At 43.9% G+C, this 26,753-nt stretch overlaps 1 protein-coding gene across 10 annotated transcripts in view; it reads left to right on the top strand.

The window, feature by feature from the left end:
• The window catches only part of ENOX1 (ecto-NOX disulfide-thiol exchanger 1), a 611,047-nt gene that overhangs the window by 135,102 nt on the left and 449,192 nt on the right, over positions 1-26,753 (top strand). For all 10 annotated transcript variants that reach the window (XM_060129461.1, XM_060129462.1, XM_060129460.1 and 7 more), the window contains exon 2: positions 11,538-11,603. The gene's annotated coding sequence lies outside the window, so the exon portion shown is untranslated. The remainder of the gene's footprint in view (positions 1-11,537; positions 11,604-26,753) is intronic.

Raw genomic sequence — 26,753 nt, forward strand, 5'->3', positions numbered from 1 at the left:
GTGTTGCAAATCTACTGACTTAAAAAGCCTACAAGGAATTATAACATTTATTTATTTATTTATTTATTTATTGGCTGCGTCGGGTGTTAGTTGCGGCACGCCTGATCTTTCGTTATGGTGCGCAGGCTTCTCTCTAGTTGTGGTGTGCGGATTTTCTCTCTCTAGTTGTGACACATGGGCTCTAGAGTGTGCCGGCCCAGTAGTTGCAGCGCACGGGCTTAGTTGCCCTGCTGCACGTGGGATCTTAGTTCCCTGACCAGGGATCGAACCTGTGTCCCCTGCATTGGATGGCAGATTCTATACCACTGGACCACCAGGGAAATCCCTGTAACTTCTTATTGCAGTGCTAAAACTTAAATTCATGTTGACAGCCCCAAGTCAAGAAAAAGTTAAAGTTCTTCCGACCTGTTCTTTTAGCAAAGTGGTTAAGTATACATTACATTTTAGCTTTCAAATATAAAGAGTATAGATGAGCTTCACTTCTCTGGGACATTTACTCATTTCGTCCTCAAAACATTTAGTCATTGAAATCTGTTGAACACCTTTTATGCATAACAGCTTATCTCTAGACCATGAATAAATAAGTTTGATGTTAGTGGAGGGGAGATGGGTCGTCACTGTAAATAAATTTGATGTTTGGCCGTTAACTTCACAGCAGGGTTTTGTGTACTGAAGCACCGTTATGAAGGTTGGGATGAAAGAGGTCACGCTAAATGCGGGAGAGAGACGGAGAAATAAATAAGCTATAGCAACTTCTGCAACCCAGGCAATGTGCCAAGTCTGTGACTTCATTTGATCCTCACACCAGTTCTGTGTGGCACTCAGTCGTCCCCATTTGCCGATGAGGAAGCTCAGAATCAAGGAGGGAGTTAATTTGCCCACGATGACATAGTTGGCAAATAGCAGGGTTTGGATCTGTGTCTCTGTGGCTTGGTCCATTGTCCTTGAAGCAAGTGGCGTTTCCCTCTTCCACTGACATGGAGTGTAGCGTGATGGACACATGCATTCATTCATTTATGTATCCATCCATCCATTCAGCAAATATTTGGAGACCAGCTTTATGCTGGACTCTTTAAGGAGGTGCAGATATGAATGAATAGTAATTTGAGCTATGGCATAATATAATAAATAATAAAAGTTCATGACAAAACTGTATGACCATGGTGGTTTTTAATTTTAGACTATAGACTCAGTGCTACTACTTCAAGATTATGCCTCTTATATTTGGAGGCATTATTTTTTTGAATTTTAAAAAAACATTGATTAGCTGTGAGAACAGAATTAAATCATTTGTAGTTAGCAAATTAAGTTTTTAATCGCATATTGGTGCTAAGTTGGTGATGTAGGCCTCGTGACTGAACAAAGGCAAGCTTTCTTTTTCTCCACGTTTAGGTGGGTAGCTTCCTCATCCGGCACCCTGTATGATATTGGATGCACATTTATTGTAGCACCTCCCAGATTCCAAGCGAGTGGGGTATCACTTGATGGTGGTTTATTGCCTCGGCATCTCTGAACTAGTGAAGCCTAGATTGGTGAAATTTATAGCACCTAGAGTTAGAGAACGAGAAATATACTAACAGCATGTTCTAGAAAGCACAGGATCTCAAGCCACAAGATCTGGGTTTGAATGAAGGCTCTTTCACTTGGGTGGCGTTGTGCAAAATTTTTAAATCTCTTTGAGCCTGGATTTACTGATTTAATAGTGTTTATGTCACATAGTGTTATGGGAATGAAAAGACACAGTATATGTGAAAAATGCTTGGCAAAGACAGCTGTAGTGTTTAATTGTGTAAAGATAGGATCATCACTCTGATAATTGTCTGGCCAGGGTCTCAGGTGTCTTGTGAGGATAAAAGAGCATTTGACATTGGACCCAAGCTGTGAAGGAAAGACAAGAAATAGAGCTGTACAGAGGGATTGTTATGACTATAAAAGGACAAGAGTGTGAGCATTTGCCTTTTTTTTTTGCCTACTCTGTTCCTAGCCATTTCTAGTGACAGGTACCACTGGCATCCTGCAGCCTTCTGCTTCCAGCCTCTAGGGTTGCCTCTAAGATGTCTCATAGTGGTGTCGAAAGCCCACTGCTTTGAATGCCCCCCTGGTTTCTAATCCACTGCTTGCTTTTGGTCATTCCTACTTGTGTGCCCATCTGCTCTCCAGGCCTCCCGCCATCGGCCCATCTTGCTCGCTGACTAGGCTCTTCCTAGGAGCAGACTCTCTGAATCAAGTCCCCTGTGAATTATCCCCAGTTTGCCTTCCTTCTTGCCATCTGTCTTTCCTGAATGCTCTTGGCAAATCTCAATAACCACACTACCAAAAAAGCAAGAAAACTTTACTGAGAGGAGAAGACAGAGTTAGGGAAAATGATGTGTACAAGCAGGACAAAGGATTCTGTAGGGCAGAGCGGACAGGGAGATAGGGCCTGGTGGAGGATATTGATGTGAATGGGAGCCTGTGGGTAGTTTCAGGCAGTGAGCTGCCTGAGCATCTATCTAACAATAGGGCAGGTGTCCACTCTCCTCTGTGTGTGCAGAGAGCCTGTCAGTCGTATGTGCCTCTGTGAAAGCATTCGGTAAGAAAATCGATGTTGTAGGGGGAGTGATTCCCATCTTTACGTGTGGTTTTAACCCTGACAGGTGATTTTCTAAATCTCCAGCTAGGAGGACAGGGTGCAGCTGACCAAGCATCTCAAACTCCTTTCTCCCGAACCTCCTCCTTTGGGCGCCCTCAGTCCAGTTACTGTGGGTACCACTTGCTGTGGTTTTGTCCATTAGCCGGCCTGTGCCTGCCATTGTAGAGGTCCTTTGGAAACACATTATTAGAGAAGAGCAGCAGAGAGGAAGTCTGCAAACCAACAAGAAAACAAACAACCTACATTCAGTAAGAGCAGGGAGTGTATGACTCACAGCGAGAAACACAGAGGCAGACACCCCCTCTTTGTTTCCCTTTCAGACTTCAAAACGTCAAGGTGAGAGACCTCGCAGCTTCTGAGGGAGAGCCTGGTGGATGATGAGGGAGAGCCTGGTAGATGGAAAAGGAGAGTCTATTTTGAAGCCGTGTAGAGGTGGCATGCAGACAAGATAGCGTGCCCAGTCCTCCCGGGGCTGACCCCTGTCTTCTTCAAATATGACCGGAATGGCTTTAGTGGTGATTTCATCTAGTTGAATTTTACTCCTTTAAATAATATTGCAGGGCTTCCCTGGCGGCGCAGTGGTTGGGAGTCCGCCTGCCGATGCAGGGGACACGGGTTCGTGCGCCGGTCCGGGAAGATCCCACGTGCCGCGGAGCGGCTGGGCCCGTGAGCCGTGGCCGCTGCGCCTGCGCGTCTGGAGCCTGTGCTCCACAGCGGGAGAGGTCACAGCAGTGAGAGGCCCGCGTACTGCAAGAAAAAAAAAAAATAGTATTGCAAAAACGTGACCTGTCAACTCTGGTTTTCCCTTTTCCTGAAATGTGTTCAGCGCTTTGGGTGTTCTTCGGGAAACCTAAGGCACAGGGGAGGAGGTCCTGAGGAGGTGTATGAAGAGGTGGTGTTAGGCCAGTTGCTTCCATTTCTGAGGAAGCTCGTTATGTGTAACCCCGAGGAGGTTTCTGAAGGGCTTGTGCCTGAGAGGCCTTGTTCATAATTAAAATGTCTGTTTAAAAATCAGTGTCCCATTGCACTTGAATATTTGATTTGCTGTCTGTGAGGTTTGCTTTCATGTTATTGAATTTTTAGATTTGTCAACCACATTTGAGGGATCATTTCAGTAGCATCCAGACAGGACGAGCTAGCTATAGGCAAGGAGGCCTCACCAACCCCACCCTTCCCTTATCCGGGGTGCGTGTTCCCGCATGAAGAGTGGTGCTTGCGGGTGCCCTGAACGTTCGGAATGATTTACAGAGGCTCTGATACGTGGTGTGAACTCCTGCAGGGAATCCTGGTTCCTTGTTTCAGCTCTGCTGATCCCTTGCTGTGTGACCTCCGGAAAGACTTTTCCCCCTGTTTGCCCTCAGCTTCCTTGCACGTTAATGGAAACAACAACAATAACACAACTCTTTCTCTTTATTCCTAGAAAGACTGTTGAAATGATCTCAGATTTGCTTTGAATTGCAAAACCCATCTATTAAACCTGACACATATTTGCATATATCCACGTATGTGAGTGTGTGTGTCACACACATGCACACAACTGCTACTCACATTAAGGCAGAGGCCAGGCAAGTTGACCTTGAGTTCCCTTGGTGAACTTGGACCCCCACTGCTTCCTTAGGGCTCCACACGGCACCTTGTGTGGTCTTCATAGGTCGTTTCCCAAGGGTCTTCCCTCTCTCAGGGGATGGTCTCTCTCATTCAGAAATCAGCTTTGATTTCTCTTTCTCCCTCACCTCTCATTTCCAATCTATCCATCACCAATCCTGCCAGCTCTTCTTTCAAAGCGTATTTCAAATCCACCCACTTCCACTGCTGTCGCCATCATCAGCCTCTGTTGATTCCTCTCTGTAATCCGTCTTCCACACGGGAGCCAGAGTGACTTTTCAGAAATGTAAAACACATTATGCCAAGCCCTGCTTCAGACTAGCCCGTGGTCCTGGTGCTTCTAGAATGAAATTCGAACTTCTAACCATGGCCTCCTTAGCTTCCTTGGTGGCCTTCCCCTCCCTGCCTGGTTCACTAAGCTCTAGTGAAGCTTGACTCCTTTTTGTTCTTTAACACCCCACACTTTCTTACCTTAAGAATTTTTTAAAATAAGCTTTATTTTTTTAGAGCAGTTTTAGGTTCATAAAAATTGAGGAGAAAGTACAGAGAGTTTTCATATATCTCCTGCCCATGTGTACAGTCTCTCCCACTATGGATACCCCCCCCACCAGAGTGATGCATTTCTGACAGCTGATGAACCTACATTGACACATCACTGTCACCCAGGGTCCATAGTTAACCTTAGGGTTCACTCTTGATGCTGTTCATTCTATGGCTTTTGACAAACGGATGATGACATGCATCTACCATAATACTGTATCATACAGAAGTTTCACTGCCCCAGTGATTCTCTGTGCCCCTCCTATTCTTCTCTCCCTCTTCTCATCCCTGGCAACTACTGATCTTTTAACTGTCTCCATAGTTTTGCCTTTCCTAGAATGTCATACCCTTGGAATCATACAGTGTGTCGCCTTTTCAGAATAGCTTCTTTCACTTAGTGATATGCATTTGAGATTCTTCCCTGTCTTTCCATGACCTTAAGGATTTTGCTTTAGCTTTTTGCTCTGCTCGCCTTTTCCTGTCCACCCTATTTAACTAGCCTCTCATGTCACATCACCTTCTTGCAGGTTCTTTCTAGCACTTGTTACCCTCTGACATTTTCTTTTGTTTACTACCTGTCTCTCCCGCGAGATTTCAAGCTCTGTGGGAGTGAAGGTCTTGTCTGCCTCACTCCTGGTTGCGCCCCAGTGTCTAGAACAGTTCTTAGTGCATAGCAGATGCTCAGTATACATTGGGAGAGTTGAATGCATCGGTGACCTTCAATATATGAACCCATTTTAGCTTTACTCTTCTCTCCTAGTTGGTCTTCAAGGTGACAAACTCTTTCATTCACACTGCTCCAGGTTTTGTTCGGAGGAAGAGGCAGACATTCATGTTAAGTCACTGAGTCTGAGAATTATTTCTTGTTCACCTTTGGCTTCTGAAGCTCTCTTGGTTGTCTGCTGAATTTAATGGGCCTCCAGGCAAGCGGAAGTTGGGAGCCTTGCGCAAGAGAGAACAGAGGCGGTAGAAAATGATTAAAGGAAAATAGCAGAATAGTGTAATTTTACATTTATTGAGTCACACATTGTACTCCAAGCTGTGTATAACATAAAAAATGAATTAGGAGACAAGTCAGATATGAAATGAATGAGCACACACAAGCCCACAAATACTGCAGAGAGGAAGGTGTTTCTCCAGGTGCCTCTTCTCATTTACCAAACTGTAGCCTTATCAGAATATATGGGCTCGTTCAGGAGAGGCACCACGCAGCCAGCGTTTGTGGCCCAGTCATGCCCTGGCGGCACAGAGACCTGCAATTTCATTACTGCTTCTTGAAGAAACTTTCTTCGACCTAACAGACTTTCTAGGAAGACCAAACCAAGTGCAGCTGAGTTTAATGTTCTCATTAAAATGTTAAAGAGGCTTTATTCACGAATGGCTGAAGCTGTAATTTCTTTATCCTCATAAACTGTGGAAATATGTGGCCGTCTCTTACGGTGGCGTTCACCCAGACCCCCCCCCTCAGGAAAGTCTGCTTAACGGAGGGGTTGGCTGGATCTGGGGGCTGGGAAGGGGATTATCTGGATTGTATCTTTCAGGGATGTAGTGGAAGCGATGGGAAGGGGCCCCCCTTCCTTGATCTGTTTTCATGCTGTAGCTCTTGTTGTGTAAGCACTATTTGTCTACTTGACCTTGAGTTCTAACTTGGAAATCACATGAGAGACAAACACTCAAATACACACGTGCACCCAAATGTGGTGGGACGAAGTGGGTTTTTATCCTCCCATAAGCAGTAGCTTATTGAGGTGAGATTAGAAGAAATCCACACGTGTTGAGGTGCTGGTAGACGGAACAGGGAGTTGATCTGGAAAAGGAATTGTGTGACTCACAGGCGGAGCTGGTACTCAGAACGGGCTTTGGGCGGTGACCAGTGCAACCACGTAACTGTAGAGCGTTAGGGAGTGGATACTGATGGCAAATACAACTATTTTTCTTCCTCTAAATATTTATAATGTTGTATAGGTAACACTGAAATCGTAGAGCTGTCTGTGGTCCATATATAGCTAGGAAACTGTATTGCCAGAAACCTCAAACTGAAACTTAAGGGGACGAAAGATGAAAACATGCTCTCTTTTCCTCAATTCCTTATTATTAGAAAGCATTGTCTGTTGAATGGTAACAGATCTAGGTCCCATGATACGCACATGTGGTAATGTAAGTAACATCTAGGGATTGTTTAAAGATGTTTTTTTCTTTTTCCATTGATGGGTCACTGAGGTACTTTACTCTGGGTCAGATTTAAATTAAAATACATGCGTCCTAGAGTTGTCAAAGTTTCTTCCTCAAGAGGTAAATCCTTCTTTTCAGATGTGAGTGCAGGGCTTTCGTTAAAACTGTTTCAGGGGCTTCCCTGGTGGCACAGTGGTTGAGAGTCCGCCTGCCGATGCAGGGGACACGGGTTCGTGCCCCGGTCCGGGAAGATCCCACATGCCGCGGAGTGGCTGGGCCTGTGAGCCATGGCTGCTGAGCCTGCGCATCTGGAGCCTGTGCTCAGCAACGGGAGAGGCCGCGACAGTGAGAGGCCCGCGTACAGCAAAAAAAAAAAAACAAAACAAAACTGTTTCAGGTCGGAGGGGGCAGTGGAGTTGACAGTTAACACAGGAGGCTCTTTCTACGTGAAAATTGGATGGTTTCTGAAGAGGCCTTTTCTGGAAGGGTGACCATCTCAGCCCAGTGGTTTTCATGGTGTTAATGTTGTTAACGTTAAAAAGAAACACTCATGATTTTTGAACACAAAGAAAGTCCATGCTGATTTTAGAAATACTGTTGATTATATACTGTTGATGAAATACATTTTTAAGAGATTCAGAGCCAGATATAACAAATTACACTGCCGGCTAAGCCAGCTCTGCTCTAACTCTTGGTTGGTTGATATGGAATGACTTGCACCCCTGTTTCGGGGAACTGCTAACCTGGTCTCTGAATTCTGACATGAATCCAGAGAGGCAGGACCTCTTGGGGTTCTATTTAGACCCAGCTCCACCTGTCGTGTCTCCTCTTTCCCTTTTCCAAGATAGGATTGCAATCCCTTTCCTGGTCTACAGAGCAAACCCATTCTGGAGTCTTCTTGGCTTGCCTACGAAATCTTGGTGAGCTATGATCAGGTCCTTCCTTCCTAGTTTGACTCAGAACTGTTGAAGAAGTGTAAAGGTGTGATGAGAGCATCCGTAATTATAGGGTCTGGACAAAGTATCATGGGAACAAATGGAGGGACTGACTAATTTATCCCAGGCTGCTGTATTTCTTTCGGAGAACTTCTGTCTGTCCTCTATAGAGTTTTTCTGTTTGCTCATTTGCTGTTAGAATGTTAGTTGTCACATTTGACCACTCAGTATCCCTGCCCAGTCAGCCCCTCTGCCCTTTCGACTTCTTGGAGGTGAGTTACATCCACAGCCCTGTGTTTACCTTATGATTAGGTGCCACTGCCAGAAGCCTAGAGGAAATTTTCAAAGTGCATCCGTGTGCCGTAGTATTTCCCTCCGGCTGCTTAATTCTGTTGTGTCTTAGGCTAATACTGATTGGTCAGTTGATTCTTTGATTCATTCATTCATTCATCAGACATTTGGGGAGCATATACTATATGCCAGGGGCACATACTACATCTAGGTGCTGGGATAAAAGGGGGAGCAAAGCAGATACGTCTACAGAGTTTTGCTGATCGTTCACAGGGGTGAAAATAAGAGTGAAATACCTAAAGAAAGCCAAATTGCTTTTCTGTAATTCAAAGAGTGTGTGTGAGATTGCCATATCACAGCCGACTCTGTAGAGTACTCCGTAAGTGCATTTCATGCAGGAAGTGGTGGTACCAGACATTTTCTGTATTATGATAATCTTCATATATTTATTAAGCTGTAACTTGTAAGGCTTCCTGATGGGGCGTTAAATGAGCCTTTTTGTGTGCTGCATTGTGTCTTTGTCAGGAAGCACTCTGGTAACTCCTGCCTGTAATGAGGCCCATTTCAGTCATTCCAGGAGGGTTTGGGGGATCGGCACAAAGAGGGGTGAGACGAACACTTAGGAAAGGGTTGGATTCGTGGTGGGTTGAAGGGAGCGTACTTAGGAAAAACCGGAGATAGAATGAAATCCTTTTGCCTAGTATATTTTACGTCTCGGTACCCTTTGAGCACAGCAGCTGAATAGCCCAGTGTTGTTCTACATTTTGAAAACTGCTAAGAAAATGCTAGCTTACTACATTTATAAAGTTTTTTTTAGAATAAATTTATTTATTTATTTTTGGCTGCGTTGGGTCTTTGTTGCTGCGCGCGGGCTTTCTCTAGTTGCGGTGAGCGGGGGCTACTCTTCGTTGCGGTGCGCGGGCTTCTCATTGCTGTGGCTTCTCTTGTTGTGGAACACGGGCTCTAGGTGTGCAGGCTTCTGTAGCTGTGGTGAGCAGGCTCAGTAGTTGTGGCGCACAGGCTTAGTTGCTCCGCGGCATGTGGGATCTTCCTGGACCAGGGATCGAACCCGTGTCCCCTGAATTGGCAGATGGATTCTTAACCACGCTGCCACCAGGGAAGTCCCTAAAATTTGTTTTTTTTTGCCTTTTCAACTGTTGACCTGGCAGCAGGTTGGGAGAATCTGTGAACTCCAAGTGTGACGATGGGACAGCAGACGAGCCCAGAAATTTTCCTATAATTTCCAAGCTCTGTGCCTGGGAGGTCTGGCTACACACTGATAACAGAGGTTCGACTCTGGGAAAGGAGAGAGCCTAGAAGAGAGGAAAGAAGTATGGGCACATTAGTGAGGAACAGGGAAGAGAGATCAAGGGGGGAAAGGTAGAAAGGTGCTCTGTTATCCTCGCTTCTCTCCCTCATCTCCTTCTTCTCATAGCAGGAGGGGGTGAGAAAGCAGGCAGATTGAAAAGGAGAAGAAGGGAGTTGAATTAGAGATGGGAGGGCACTTGGAGGTGGTAAGGGAGAAGGAGAATGAGTCAGAGGAAGCGAGGGGGAAGGAGGCAGGATAAGGACTACTTAAATGTAGGGAGGGAGAGGAGACAGGCACAGAGAGGGGCGTGCACACTGTGGTCTCACCGAGAGCCTTCAATTGCTCCCAGCGATGTAGCAGCCAGATAGCCAGTGTCCCTCCCCCAAGACAGTTTCCTGACTTTTGTATTAACTTTAATGCCATTCTCTTTATGGCCCCTGTATTGCTGGTTGCAGCTGCATTGACACTCTGCGTGATCAGAGAGCAGAGACTTAGTTCTGTGGTCCCTGCCCCCTCGCAGTGTTCGGCAGACTTCTGAGTCAGTGCTGCTTGCATTTGATGTCTGCCATTCCTCCTTGTCTATGCAGGTAGGGGAGCTGAAAGGGAAAAGAAATGTTCCTAACGGCTGCCGCCTTTAGAGCTCATGCATACAAATAGTCAAAGCAGTTGGGAAAAACAACTCGATGCAGTCACAATCCAATATTTTTTCTAAGTAAAGGTAGTTGACTCCTTCATTGCTGGGCTGGGTGCTTGCCCTAACCCAGCACCACACTCACTGCGCCTACGGGTGGGCTGCTTCTTGAAACACCTTTCCTCTTCTTTTTTCGAAGCTCAGCTCAGGAAGCCCTCACAGTGTTCCAGGTCTGGGTCAGGTGCTTTCTAAGTGTGCACCAGTGCCCTCCTCTGCACCCTGGCTTCTGGTGCCAACCTTTCCCCTATTAGAGCTCCCATTGCTATTGTAATTTCTGTTCTTCCCCTACACTTTGGGCTCTTTACACAATGTTGGATATTACGGAGCATCTAAATAGATGTTCACTAACTGCTTATGGAATGAATGAATGGCCGTGGTGCTGCTTTTGTAAGTGTAAAACAAAAGTCTTCTAGAATCAACTATGCTTTAGGAATGAGTGTACAATTAGCCCACGTATTCTGGAAGAGAAAAGTTGACTTAGGCAGCAGTCAGGGATTTCTGGGGACTATTCAGCTATAATAAAGGGACTGTGATCCCTTTAACTTCTGGACACCAGAGGACAGTCTTGAAGTTTGAGGCAGCCTGTTTCTTGTGATTGTAGTAATTGCAGGTCAGATAGATAAGGAGCTTCAAAACCATACTTCTCAGACATGAATGTGCATAGGAATCACTTGAGGATCCTGTGAAAATACAGATTCTGTTTCAGGAGGTTTTAGCATTTCAGGCTCCCTGGTGATGCTGCTGTTGCTGGTCCGTAGACCTGACTCGAGTAACAAGCTTTTACAATACTTTCTCGTCAATAAAGTTGGGATTTATTCTATGGAAATATGCAGTTGCATTTTTATAGTTTGAGGAACCACAGACTTCCCAAGAGAAAACGTAGAAATATCTAACCCTTACGTCAGCTTGGAAATTTGCAGGAAGTCTCTCCTACACTTAAAAAGAGGAACCCTATACTGATCAGCTCCCCCAAACTGCTTTCAAATGATGCTCTAGGTTGTACTGCCCTTAACTAATACACAGCTTTATTTGTGAAGGCTTTTGCAGATTTGGGAGGCCCTGGCCCTGACCCTAGCCCTGGTGTAGTTACTTTAGCAACAAGGACGACCTTTAAAGCACAAATATTCTGTGGAAGATCGACAGTTCAAGGGCTGTGTTTATGATGAGACCTTTGTATTTATGGATTGTGACCATGCAGAGACCTTCTCCAAGGACAGCCAATTAGAATGGCTGGAAGTAGGAAGGGGCAACATTCAGCTCGAACTTTGCAAGCGAAACCTTGAATCTGCTTATATATATTCCAACAGCTCTCTGAGTTTGCTGTTCGAAGTTTTCTCTAACACGGCTGCCTTTATTTTACAGGTCCTTTGCAGCCAGCATGATGCCATCTTTATAACCCGTGGAGGAGAGAGCGCTCACCATGTTCAGGTAAAGAAAGGGATGGTGGGTACAGCAAGCGACGAGCACGGCCACTGGCAGGTTGCTTGTCACTGTATGAGAAGTGATGCAGCTTAATCATTCAGTTGACATCACTCTCTTGTGTTTTACTCACTTATACTGGGGTGCAGAGGGCCAGTCATGGGTGGTCTCAGTGAACTAATGTGCATTTGGGGAGCATCGCAGAGTACCTACAATGGGGGCTCTGTAGACAACCAGGGAGGAAACAGGACTGGTCACCTGGAATCTCTTTCCATCTTCTACAGTGTTAACATAGAGTTATTGCTATTGTTCATCTTTATCACCGTATCAGAAGGCTTTAATCTTTTCGACATTGATGTAAATAGGTGAATACTGAAGACTCTTCTAATTAAAGTCTTATCTCTGTTCCCTTATCTGAAGTTGCCCTTCTAAAGATTCTTTGCATTTTCCTTTTCAATAAATGTATGTCCCACAACTTTGATTTGCCCCACTAGGTCACCAAGATTAATTTTCCATTAACCTTTATGGCTTCTTTCTTTCTAATCATCTTTTTAGAGTATTAAACTTTGGGTCAGCCTCTGTATAGGATATAAACCATCTCTTTCTTTGATGGTCTTTATGGAACAGACATAGATGGTGATGATCTCTGGTCCGTGGACTGAACCTGGCCCTGTTAATTGAATCAGACCATCTGTGGATAGACCCGCACAGGAGTTCCATTGACCATGGCAATTTTGTCATTGGCCTTGCTTCTTTTGTGACCCAGTATGTATAGTTTTCTCTGGCAGCTGTAACAAAGGAACACAAACTGGGTGGCTTAAATGACAGACACTTATCATCACGCTGTTCTGGAGGCTAGAAATCCGAAATCAAGGTGTCAGCAGGCTTGGTTCTTCCTGAGAGTTGTGAGGGAGAATATGGTCCATGCCTTTCTCCTAGCTTCTAGTAGCCTCAGGTGTTCCTTGGCCTCTGAACGGCCGTCTTCTTCCTGTGTCTTCGCATTGTTTATCTCTGTGTTCAAATTTCTGCCCTTGTAAAGACACCTGTCATCTTGGATTAGGGACTCCTTTAATGACTTCATCATAATTTGACTATCTGCATAGATTCTACATCTAAATGAGGCCACACTTAATCAAGACTTCCACATACTTTTTGGCACACCTAAGTCAACCCATAACACTATCTAAGGGAAGGGGACTTCGTTCCTCTTGGTTTTCCCTAAAGAAACTAGCACAAAGCTTGTTGCTTAATATTGGTTGAATGAGTGAATGGCAAAGACCATAATGACCGTGGCCAGATTCATTTGGCAAAAGCAAAGTGCAGTGACCAGAGGTGGGCAGCTCTTCTGCTCCCTTATCCTCAGTGACCTCTTACTTTTAGGATAGTCCCAGTTCAACAACATCATAAACGGGAACGAGCTTCCCTTTAAAATTAAGCGCAAGTAGACTTTTTCTACACTGTAGCCCTCTCTGTGAGCCAGGCCCGCTTTCTCTACCGCATGGCAGGCTGACAATTTACACGCCATCTCTATCAGGACATCAAGATATCTTTCCAGCTAATTCAATACCATTGCAATCATACTTAGCCGGGCTATTCTTTCTTTCCAGCTGCATCACTTTGGGCTTATTAAATTTAACGTCTGTTCCAGAGCTCTCATCTCTAAATGCAGTCCTGAAACAGGTCTGCTCCCGTTGTGTCTCCTCTCTTCTCTGTGCTTCCCCGGGTAGAAATTACTAGCAGTGGTCTTTTGCGTGTTGCTTAAGATTTGAGTATTGGTAACATGTGAGGATCCTGGTCTCAAGATAGCACTTAAATGATCCGTTCCTCAGCGATGTTTATTTAGAAAACCCTTATTTCCTGCAAGGGTAGAGCTTTCTGGACGTATCTACTGTGACTTCCAGGAAAGGATTACCTTTCTGTCCCAAAAGGAAGCCTCCTGCTGAGAGAAGTCCAAGGCCAGTGGGGACTTGGTCCTGGGAATGAAGCAGGCATCTTTAGAGACCCTGTGAATTGATTTCAGGCCCCGGGTTAGTGCTGCAGGTGGGCAGGCCAACATCTAGATACAGACTGTGTGGCTCTCACCTGGGCTCCCCAAGGCTGGACGTCAGGTGGGCTGGGATAATTGACTTCCAGGCTTCCCAACCCCACGGAAGCTTTCCTATTCCTGGGGGTGGGGCTGCAGCCCATCCCATGGCCGAGGGATAGTGTTGGCCTAGACAGCACTGGATTTATAAGATGATGACAGGCAGTAGAAAATGAAAATGAAAATAAAAATTCATGTTAGCCTTTTTCACGCTGACGTTAGTCCTAACAAAATTGGTGAATCACAAGGCAAATTTTTATGGTGTGTGTGATGCCTGCAGGCACGGTTCCACCAAATGCCATCGTACGTGGTTGTATAACTTCATCCTGGCGCCTCCACTGCTTGCTTGTCTTTTCCATTTTATTGAAGTGCTGGCTACCCTCTATCACAAGTGCTTACTATCCTTCTATAATAACTTCCATGTGAATCCCCTCGTTTGGTGTGCGAGAATGTCTACAGGCCTAAATTAAAAGTAAGACAATTTGTTTTGGTCACCCAGTGACCATATCAGAGTGATGGTGGAAGAGCTCTTTGGTGATGACGTGTCGAGTCCAGTGAGCAATTACATCTCGGTCGTTAAACAGTCCTTAAACAGCTTGTTTAGTGCCCTAGAGTGGCGCTGCTACAGTTATAACATTCTAATACATCTTATTGTAATAACTAGGTTACTTTGTGTGTACCTAACACTTCTCTACCATTAAAGAGAAATAAACCAGAAATGAAACCTCAAGTGTCTTGAAAACTAAAAACTAACTTATTGTTGCCAAGTCTTTTCCCCTCTTCCATTTTGCACTTTCCAACTTCTCTAATCTGAGATTTCTGAAAATTCAGATATACCTGTTTCGTGGAATTGATAATAATATGCATATTCACTGTGAAACTCTGACTTTAAAAAAAAAGGGGAAATGCTTTTTATGTTTTTTTAGTTAAACGGTAGTTTTAAGGCCTCTGAAATTTTAGAGTGTTTTTATGATACACCGGAAACATTTTAATTAAAGAAATGATACTTTGAATCAAGATTCTGTCAGACTTTCTCAGAAAATATTTGCACACGGGTAAGTTAAGATACGAATCTTCGTGTTTGTTCCCTTTGGGTTCTTTTTCTGCCTGTCTCGTGACGGTTCTTTTTTTGTTTCTTTTAAATCTGTAAGTTTATACTCAGAGCTTTTAAGCTGGTGACATAGAAGTCATGAAGAGCAGAGGGCTTCTGGCAGAGAACTCGGGAGCTCGGCATACTTCTCCATGTCTTGCTGCCCTGACATTTAGCCCTCACTAAGCTCTATCAAGTTTTCTATAATTCTTTTGTATTTTCACTTTCTTTCCCCCTTTTCATCTATGACCATCATTTTCATGGCTTTTCCTTCCTTTTGTTTTTGTTTGTTTATAAGACCATTCAGTTTGTTCATTTGCTCATTCACTCACTCATCCATGCAAGTATTGTCCTTCTCACATGTGCCAAAAATGGCTCTGGGGATAGCATCAAGGTGATCACAATTTAGGTGGGAGATGGTCGTGCAGAAATTGTTGCTGTGATGGGGCTCTGTACTATGTGCTCCGCACACACAGGAGAAAGAGCAACGGAGTTGGCTTGGGGAAGTCAGGAAATGCTTCAAAGAGAAGGTGGCATTTGAGTGGAGACTGAAAAGAGTAAGAACCTTGCCAGATGGACCCATGTGGTGGAGAGAGAACATTCTAAAGGAGAAAGGACGGGCAGCCTATCAGGGAGGTGTGGGGAGCAGGGTGTGTGTGTACCGCTCGCTGTTTGGGCGACGTTGCTGGAGCATGAGGTGGGAGGGAGGGTGTAGGGCTGGCTGAGGCTCTGTGGGAAAGTAGGCATCGATGGAGAAGGTCCCCTTACATACTGTGAGCCCTCCTTCCATCTCAGGTCTGCAACCTGCCGTTGCCTCGGGTTCATCCTGCACCTTGCAAGGAGGCTGCCTGTGTTAGCAGGCTTATCTCCTGCCAAACGCCTCACTGCTGCTAGAGGGAAGTCAGGGCTTCCTAACCTGGCTCTCGAAGAGTTCAGCGCCCTCTCTCTCTCTCTCTCTTTTTTTTTTTAACATCTTTATTGGAGTATAATTGCTTTACAATGGTGTGTTAGTTGCTGCTGTATAACGAAGTGTATCAGCTATACGTATACATATATCCCCATATCCCCTCCCTCTTGTGTCTCCCTCCCACCCTCCCTATCCCAGACCTCTAGGTGGTCACAAAGCACCGAGCTGATCTCCCTGTGCTATGCGGCTGCTTCCCACTAGCGATCTATTTTGCATTTGGTAGTGTATATATGTCCATGCCACTCTCTCACTTCATCCCAGCTTACCCTTCCCACTCCCCATGTCCTCAAGTCCATTCTCTACGTCTGCATCTTTATTCCTTTCCTGCCCCTAGGTTCATAAGAACCATTTTTTTTTTTTTTAGATTCCATATATATATGTGTCAGCATACGGTACTTGTTTTTCTCTTTCTGACTTACTTCACTCTGTATGACAGTCTCTAGGTCCATCCACCTCACTACAAGCAGTTCAATTTCATTCCTTTTGATGGCTGAGTAATATTCCATTGTATATATGGGCCACATCTTCTTTATCCATTCATCTTTCGATGGACACTTAGGTTGCTTCCATGTCCTGGCTATTGTAAATAGAGCTGCAATGAACATTGTGGTACTTGGCTCTTTTTTGAATTATGGTTTTTGAAGGGTATATGCCCCGTAAATGCTGGGTCATTTACTCTGTAAATCATCTGTCCTGGCTGCACTCGCCTGCTTTGCTTCTCACACACGGTTTGTTCCTTTGTCCTTCCAGCCTCCATCTTCAGAACCCCCCATCCTTCAGGACATCACTCAAATCCATCCCCTTTATGAAACTTCTCCACTCATGAGTAATTTACCCCTTCCTCACTGCAGGGGAACTTTCAGTGTACTCCTCACATCACAGTGTCACATGCCTCTCTTATCTCATGGGTTAGTTCTCTAACACTCAGAAGGGCTGGCAGGTGCTGAGGAAACGGCCCACATACCTATTACGTGTCCTGTTTGTGCTCAAAGTGCAGCCTCTTACATATTATAAAGGCTGCATTGACGTTTGTTAAGAGTGGAGGGAAAACAGAGTTCCTTTAATTTGTAAGGCTGCTACAGAGGTGGAACCGAGGGGTTGATTACTTGTCGTATGGAAGAGGCAGTGGTTCATGTAAGATACAGATGACACTCTTGCAGGGCAGAATACTTTTCGGTGAAGGGAGAAGGATTACATTAAACAGAAAGCTGGGATATGGACAGAAAAGCGGTCCACTTTGAAAACTAATTAAACCGCCCTAAGGCTGAGACATGGGAAGAAGAAACTTAGAAAGCCATTAAGCCATGTGTGCCTGGTCTTGACGGCGAGTGACAAATGACAAAACAGGTAAAAGCACCTATATTGCATTAAGAAGCTCTGCATCTTTCTAAGAGATGGCCTCTGGAAGACTTGATTCAATTTAAGACTTCTCCTTTGCAGATCTGGAGACAATCACAATTTCAGAAATATAAATATATATTTATATAAATATGCATATAAATATATTGAAAGTTTGCTGCCACTGAGCTCAAAAGACCATAATCCTATTACTTGTGATTTTGACAAGGGTAAGTATGAATAACTGAAAGGAGAGATCGATTAAAGGAATAATATGAACAGGAATAATGGAGTTAAGGTAATTGAGGCAGTATTGGGCCTAATGGACCTTGTTCTCTTAATGCCTCTCTTCTGCTCTTCATATCGAGTTGGCCCTAAAGTCCATTCGACTCTGCACTGGGAGAGAAGAACATAATGGAAGAATTAGTATTGCTGTCTATAAAAGAATCAATCTTGTTTTTACAGAAGAACATCAATCAGTCTGTGAAATCAATTAGCTGGAATTTTTCACATTCAGCTCATAAGGTAACGAGACAAAGCGATGAGCAAAGCCCGTCTGCCTCGCACGTAGTAGATGTTCAGGAAACATTTCTTGAATTAAAAGCCAAAGGAGACCGTGGATTTAGTTGAAACACTACTTCAGTGTAAGTCCTTTCGTCGGTACTAATTCAGTCCCATCCCTTTTCCTCGATGGACTGTGTCTGTCGTACTGTAAGTAGAGATGATTCAGTTTCATTCATCTCTGCAGTGAGTTCTCTCACACGTCAATTGCCGGGCAGCCCAGGCCAGCCTCGCGTGACCTTGGGTCTCTGTATTACTTCGGGTCTGACCAGTGGCCTGTGACTTGGTTTTCGGCCCTGTAGAGCACTGGCAGATTACAAGATTTTGAGAAATATCTCTTTGATGACATTACTGCCTCTTCAGAAAACTTCACTGTCTCCCCTTTGTCTCCCGAGTTACAGGCTCATTAATGCTTTAGAGCCCCTTCCCCACCCCACAGAGCTTCTGCGTTTGGACTTCTCCCACAGCCTATCCACACTGAACTCCCACCTGCCCCTACTCAGGCCCAAGGCGGAAGGCAGATTGGTCTCTGCACGGCATCATCCCATTTTCAAACAGGCACAATGCTCCCCTTGGAATTCTTCTTCTCATATGTAGATCCATCCAATTAGAGTCAGTCTGCCCAAGGCAATCATGATAGTCCTTAAAACTGTATGTTATCAAGAATCATGCTGTGAAGACGTTTATTTCAGTGAGATGAATGGTGTTAGGAACTAGAGAGTTGCAGGCACACAGTAACAAGGTTGTTTTACCAGCAGGTATTTCAGTGATAATGATGTTTTCAGTATCCACAGGAGTGTAACTTCAAAACCTGAACATCACTGAAAAGTATATTTCACTGTATCCCTTTTCACAAGTTTGTAGTGAACTAAACTGGTATTTTAAAAAATGATTTCAACATCGTAATGACCCGCTATGGTGAAAAACTGAGAGTAAAAACTTAAAGCAGCTGTATTTTTAGTAGAAGAGGTTTTTTTTCCTTTCTGCCTTAGTCTGCATTAAATAAATCTTATTTCTTCATCAACTGATCACTTTGTATCTAATACACATTATGCAGACTGTACAGTAGAAATGTTTGTAACGTTTATTCTTCGAAACTGAGTTTAAGTCCCTTTTCCTCCATTGAGTTTGCCTCTTACGATTCCACTCTTCTGTCATGGTTTTCCCCCCTCCAGATACCCTTTTTTAGGCTAATTATCCACTCAAGGACCTCTTTAATATTTAACCTTTTTGAGAATTTTTAAAGGCTGCTCTGAAATACAGACATATTTTTATTTCCCACAATGCCCAATGCATCGTTAGGACAATGTGACATCCTTGTTTACAGAAAACATACAGTTATTAAATTCAGTTTCACCCCAAATTTCTCTTTTCCCTACTTCCTATTCTACCTGAACATTGGGTCTTGTCTAAATGGTTAATTTTTTTTTTTAATTGAGGAATCCCCATTTCAATGTCAACGTGAAAGGATGAAGAATGACTAATAGGTTTCACGTTAAAGATGGTACACGTTTTATTTAGTTCCTGAAACACGATTAAAGTGACTTTTTTTTTTAAGTTACATATCTATAAGAACAAAGGAATGGGGCAACAGCCATAGCATTTTGGAATCTGGGATACAGGTGGATGAGTGATAGCTTACTGAGCAGAGGAGAAAGGAAGAAGTAGCCTAATTTACACTGACGACTTGTGCGAAGCTTAGGAATTTTCAGCAACAAGGACCCCTTGGAAATGAGAGTGACGATAGGACTAAAATTAGGAGTATTGGCTGAAAGTTCAAATCTGCTCCCCAACTTTATACAAGCAGGTAACTAACTGCCCCTCTTTCACTCCATAATAGGAATGGAGAGGTTTTTTTTTTTTTTTTTGTACAGATGATAAAATAGAGGTTTCTGGATTGGAAGGTATCAGGAAAAGTCAAGTGGTATTATATAGTCTTGAAATCAGGGAGATTGCACTGATTTACCAAATCCTGAGAACCATAGCTACCTTCTTCTCCCTGCCCCCCTAGCCTGAAGGCAGCCAGGATGATACCCTATCTGCAGGAGACTTCCCTGGGATTATGACCTAAAAATAAAACTCGAGGGCTTCCCTGGTGGTGCAGTGGTTGAGAGTCCGCCTGCCGATGCAGGGGACACGGGTTTGTGCCCTGGTCCCGGAGGATCCCACATGCCGTGGAGCGGGGGCCCGTGAGCCATGGCCGCTGAGCCTGTGCGTCCGGACACGTAACAGGAGAGGCCACAACAGTGAGAGGCCCGTGTACAGCAAAAAACAAAAACAAAAACAAAAACAAAAACACAAACCTCGAGGATACTGACATCAGGGGTTCCCAAAGAAGAGCCCTAACTAGAACAATCCTAAAATAAATCTCAAATCAACCCCTCCCCACAGACAAAACCTTCCTGCTGACTTTCTCGGGCCTCACCAATAATTACCAAGCAGACAGCCAAGGATCATCAGACATTTAAGGAAAGTCTCTATTATGCGAGACAGAAACTAAAACATGCAAACAGAAAAAAAGCAACTTGGAGGAAAACAGAACCTTTGCAGGAAGAAAAAATCTTAAAAAAAGAAAATCATTTGTATCTTCAGATAGATAAGGTGTGATATTACAACTGTGAAACAGAAGAGACTTTATAAGGGTTGGGAGATAAAGTTAAGGAAATTTCCCAGAAAGTGAAGTAAAAGAGAAAGAATAGAAAATAATATAGAAAAAATTTATAGGATTGGTTCATGAGGTCCAACGTCCAAAACCAGCAACACCAGCTTGAGAGAATATAGAAAACAGAGGACAGAAAACTGTCAAAGGAATAATTCAACAAAATCTCCCCCAACCAAAGATAGGAGGTTCCCAATTAAAAGGTAATACCAGTACATGGTCATGAAACTTGACAACACTATGATGTGCTCCAATACATGACAGGGTAAACCAAAAAGACCCCAGATCCCAGAGACGGGACCAATGTAAGAGCCAGCTGTGCAGAGGGACAAGTGATCCACTGATCTCAACAGGAGTAGGTAGAGAGCTTCAGGAGAGACCGCTTGAAGATGATGCAATTGATAAAACACCTGATCTATTCCTACTGAGAGGAGATTTACAAATCTGGGGGAGGCTTTGGGGATAACCTCAGGATAATTATATAAGGAAACTAACCAAAGTGAAATGTAACACTGATTTGTTACATTGAAATGAAACATTTCAATGAAATGTAACAGGAAGGAGAAAAAGGAATGCAGAAAAGGAAATGTAATCATAGAATATTACATGACTCAGATACTAATAATGTCTCTGTAGCTATAATGATTTAAAATGGGTATTTAATATAACCAAAATTGTGCTAGAATTCTGAGGATAGGAACATGGGACAAATATAGGTGGATGAAAACTAACCAACCAACCAACCCTCATCTTCCTTATTGGAAGGCCAATAGATAACGCCTAAAATTGAAAAACCAAGAAATAGTGACACAAGCATGTTATTAAAATCAGTTCTCAATTTCGCCTCAATGTGGCGCACATAGGAACAGATAACTTAGAAACATAGTAAGCTGGGGACATCCATTTGGGGACTATTGTATAGCTAAGAAACTTCCAAATGAAATCTTTTCAAATTTTCTAATGAGAAACCTGAATTTGCTTTCATGAACATAACTTCTTTTCACATTGCTATTTGCCTAAATAGCTAAATAGAGTTCTTGATCAAGATGTCAGTGATTCTCCTCTTGGAATTCATATTAGTCACTGTCAGATACTACACAAGCATCGATTAAGAAATATTCAGGCTGTTTCACCACTATTCCAAATTTTACAGCAGTTAAAATTATGTTTAAAAAATCCAACAGCTTTCATCGTTTTCTTTGCTCTATAAATGCAGTACTCCGATACTGCCCTTTGAATTTTTTTTCTATGAAGTAATTAAAAATGATGACGGGGCCCCTAATTGGTAAAATGCGTGTTCATTGTCAGAGCAGTCACCCCATAGGTAGCTTGGATGCCAGTGAAAGGGCACATTAGCCCCCAGTGGAAAGAAGTTTCTGAAACCCATAAAGAGAGAATTTGGGGAGCTGATACTAAGAGCTTTGCCCACCAGTTCCCCCTCCCCAACTTACTAGAGGCCCACCTTCAGCCAGCTGTACCTTGCACGTCTGGAATGCAAATGCCTCCCCCAGCTGCATGGACGGCTTCTCCAGAAGGGCAGTGGTACCTTCTGCAGCGGCCTGTTAACATGGGTGTCCCTGGACATGCAGTGCTTCTCAGCAGAGCAGTGGGGACTGGGCCTTTGGACTCTGGGGAAGCTGATGGCCAGCTGTGACCTCTCCAGCTGCACGGGGCCCCACCTTCTTCTCTGAGGCTGAGGGGTGTCAGGACCTCATAGCAAACCTGGAACCAAGTCACAGCACAGCAGTGTGCCGAGACCTACCGGCTGGGATGCGCTGATTTCTAGATGTGGAAGCAGAGTCCCAAACGATGACTTAAAAAGTTGTAAGCAGTTAACCTGCGGGCCTAGCACTACTTAACAGGTGAGACTGTGTTACGAACAAATTGGCGTAAATACAAATTGATTCTCAAGGAATATCTCTCATGTGGTCATATTAGATCTTCCAGACCTTTTACTTCATCCAGGGATTGGAAAGGGCTGCATTGAACCCCGTTTCCATGAGGCGAGACAATAAAATATATGTAATTGTGGAATATGGCCCACTTCTTAAATTCAGAGGCTCTTCAGTTTGTGGATTAACCACATGCTGTATTTTACCATTTTGTCTCAAGTATGAAGGTAAAGAACAATACATCTGAAGATAGTAAACTTCATCTTTTTCTAAAAGGAAGAAGAGAAGTTGAAATTAATGGGGAATAGAACTTGCGTTTTGAATCTCCGATTGTTTATTTTCTTGCTGTCCCTTTAACATGGTCCTAGGGAAGTTAGTAATAATGTTTCAGGAGAAGAGTTAGGAAATGGATAGTCACTCTTTCACTACATTTTTAAGCTGGAAAAGAAGAAAGGCAGTTGAGAATACAGAGCGGTGACTTCTCACTCTCCCTACAGAGGGGAAGCAGAACGTGGTCCATTTGGTGCCCTCCATATTCAAGGCTGAAATTGGAAACAATGGTGCTTTAATTCGCTGCTGAGTTAATGGGCCTGCTGATTTGTTCTCATTTTTCAGGCCTCTAAAATGTCCTTAAAACCCTCTCAAGGGTTTTATACTTTTAGCCTGAGGTCTCTGTGCTTCATTTTTCCTTTTGTTCTTCAGACACTCTCATTGCCTCTCCTTGTTTCATCTGCTGAGAGGTTCAGAAAAATGCATGGTATGTACTGAATAATTTGGATGGAGCTTGTGACATGTCTGGATGATGTTAAGCCACTCAGAATCCTAGAAAATAGTCCCAGCTTGCATTAGCAGTAGATTAATGCAGGTGAACTTCAGAGTCTTAATTTTAAAGAATTTACATTTTTACCAGTGATGATTGAAAACCATTGGCATTCTCTCTGCCTGCATTACTGATTACAATTGCAAATACTTGCAAAAAGTGCTAGGGTGACTTTTCACTGTTCCATAAGGAGCAGAGTATTATTTTACCCGTTTAATGGCTATTAAATATTAAAAAAACAATTTTCCAAAAATACATCCATAACTGTATGCAACACGTGCACAAATCACAATGGGAAATATATTCTGATACGCACGCCTAATAATACTCGTGTAGATTAGTTTCCGTGTCTAAGAGAATTTGCCGAGAGGAAAGGTTAAATTCGGGGGAGGTTTCTCATTTGCGACTTTGTTCCGAGGACGGAACAAATAGGGGTGCTTTCAGATGAAACCAAGCAAGTTATTACTCAGGTAGTTCCTTTTTGCCCCAGGATTTCCTGGATGTGAGCTGTACGTGAGCCCCAGCCCCAGGATCTGAAGCAGGAACGGTGGAAAACCATAGTGAGTTAGTTATTTGGGATGTGGGACCCAGAAGCCCCATCACCTCTTGAATTCTCCCTGTGAAAAACGAGCAGGGGTTATTTTTTAATGTTAAGGGAATTCCTTCGGAGTAGAGATTCAGAGAGCAGGAACGTATTAGGGGAGGGGTCTTAAGAGAGAAGGGTTAGCCCCACCTTCTGGAGAGCAGAGAGGGGGCAGGGCACAGGGGGTGGGGCCTGTGAGCTGGGGGCAGAGCTAGAAAGGAGGAGAGTGAGGGGAAAGCAGGGAGTCAGCTGGTGGACTTGAGATCCGGGGCTGAAATTTAATTTCAGAAGAAACATTTGGAACACTTGGCAACATGTCACATGATTGATCAAAGTGACGTTTGGGGGAGGTAATCTTTTTTTTTTAACATCTTCATTGGAGTATAATTGCTTTACAATGGTGTGTCAGTTGCTGCTGTATAACAAAGTGAATCAACTGTATGTATACATATATCCCCATATCTCCTCCCTCTTGCGTCTCCTTCCCTCCCACCCTCCCTATCCCACTCCTCTAGGTGGTCAAAAAGCACCGAGCTGCCCTCCCTGTGCTCTGCAGCTGCTTCCCACTAGCTATCTATTTTACATTTGGTAGTGTATATTGGGGGAGGTGATTCTTGCTGTGGGTTTTACAGTGACTCAGAAGAGGGAGAAGGCAGGCACATAGTGAGAAGAGCTGCAGTGAGGAAGGGAGAAGGAGAAGAGATTGGCCTTGGTGACAGGACTGATAGAGAAGACGGAAGATGAGGAGAGCTTACTGAGAACTTTCAGTCAAGGCTGGGGGGCTGCCTCGGAGAACTCCTCCCATCCCTACTGGTCCGAAAAAAAAAGAGGGCGTATCCAAAAGGTTATATACAGCAGATGTCCAGATGCCTTCTAGAATAGATCAGTTCTCTTCCCAGCTTACAGGTCATGGAACCGTGGCAATGGAACAGTTTGCAAAAGATAGAAAATTTGGTCGGTTCTCCTTTGGACGTGCTACGACCCTTTCCCTCATTCCTCCCACTCCCGGGAGATCCTACAGTTGGCAATAAATAAAGGGGTGTGAGAAGAGTTAGCTGTCGGGAAGGGAGCACAGGCCTGGGATGGACTGCCGCATACACAGTAATTGGATCCGGGTGTGGGGATAAGCATTCCATGTCACACAGAGGAGATGGGAAGAGCTGAGGCTGGAGAGCACACACAGTAAGCTGCCTTTTGAGGCCAAGGGAGGAAAGGAGACAGAGAAGGAGCAGTCAGAGTGGCATTAAACCCGTGAAATTGATCTGAACTTGACAGGGATATTTGCTTCATTAGAGCTGATCGTATGACTTGTGCTTTTAGGCCATAAATGAGGGGACAGTTCCATCCCCCAAGACTTAGCATCCACAGAGAATTCACAATATAAATACAGCAAGGCGAGCCCCCAAAGCAGCCTTGCTGAGCAGATGTTCAGCCACCAGAAAGATTTTCATGAGCCTCTTTTATAAATATAGTTCCCCATTCTTCTTCTTAGAGTCAGCCTCTTAGAGTGAGAAGTCTTTAAATGAGTATCAGGAAGGAAATTTTCAAGAAAGTCCTGTACTCCACAGTGGTGGAGCTATTTTAACAAAATGAGTGAAAGTGGTCAAAAGGTACAGACTTCTAGTTATAAAATAAATAAGTCGTGGGGATGTAGTGTAGAACATGGTAACTCTAGTTAATAACAGTGTATTGTACATTTGAACATTGCTAAGAGAGTAGATCTTAAAAGCTGTCATCCCAAGAAAAAAAATAATTTATAAGCTATGTGTGATGATGGATGTTAACCAGACTTCTTATGGTGATCGTTTTGCAATATATTCGTATATTGAATCATTATGTTGTACATCCGAAACGAACATAATGTTATATGTCTCCCAATAAAAAATTCTAAAAAGAGAATACATTAATTTTTACATTGTAATCAAAATCAAGCAGCACTCACCGAACCACCAGGATGGATTATAAGGCTGAACACTTTGTTCTAAGTGGGAAATCCCTTTGAGTCTTGTATCAGTCAGGGTTTTGCAGAGAAACAGAATCAATAGATATGCACACATCTACGCCTGTGTGTATGTACATATACTATATTTATTTTAAGTAATTGGTTCACATAACTGTGGGAGCTGGCAAGTCTGAAACTCATAGGGGTGGCCAGCAGGCAGGAGTTGATGTCATAGCCTTGAATCTGGAATCTGTAGGGCAAGTCAGCAGGCTGGAAACTTAGGCAGGATTTCTTTTTTTTTAATGAATTTATTTTATTTATTCTATTCTTGGCTTTTTTGTAAATTAATTTATTTTATTTATTCTATTCTTGGCTGCAGTGGGTCTTCGTTGCCGCACGCGGGCTTTCTCTAGTTGCGGTGAGCAGGGGCTACTCTTTGTTGCGGTGCGCGGGCTTCTCATTTCAGTGGCTTCTCATGTTGGGGAGCACAGGCTCTAGGCCCACGGGCTTCAGTAGTTGTGGCACACGGGCTCAGTAGTTGTGGCTCATGGGTTCTAGTGTGCAGGCTCAGTAGTTGTGGCACACGGGCTTAGTTGCTCCGCGGCATGTGGGATCTTCCCGGACCAGGGCTCAAACCCGTGTCCCCTGCATTGGCAGGCGGATTCTTAACCCCTGTGCCACCAGGGAAGCCCTAGGCAGGATTTCTGTGTTACAGTTTTCAGGCAGAATTCTTTTTTCTCCTGGAAACTCAGTTTTTGCTCCTAAGGCCTTCAACTTGATTATATGAGGCCCACTCAGATTATCCAGGGTACGCACCTTCACCTAAAGTTAACTGAGGGATACTGTGAATTATATCTACAAAAATACCTTTACAGCAACAGCTAGACTTGTGTTGGACCAAGTAACTGGGCACCAAAGCCTCCCAAGTTGACATCACATACCTCTGATTTTTTACTTTGGTGGAAGAGCAAAGTTAGCTGTGTTTTGTCCCGTTTCCTCAATGTTGAAATCTTTACAATGAAGAAAGATTTTCTTAGTGATTCAAAAGTGGCAGTTTTGGTGGTACCTTTTATCCTGTCAAATTATGAAAAAAAAAGAGAAAAAAAAAACTTTGAAAAGCTGGGCAGCACCAGCACCTTACTTCTGTCGCACAGGATGCAGACGGTCTTGTCTGCTCTGTCCGGTGAGTGGATGGCATGGGTGATACAAGTTATACTCTTCCTA

This window comes from Lagenorhynchus albirostris, chromosome 18 (assembly GCF_949774975.1).
Source record: "Lagenorhynchus albirostris chromosome 18, mLagAlb1.1, whole genome shotgun sequence".
Taxonomy (NCBI): domain Eukaryota; kingdom Metazoa; phylum Chordata; class Mammalia; order Artiodactyla; family Delphinidae; genus Lagenorhynchus; species Lagenorhynchus albirostris.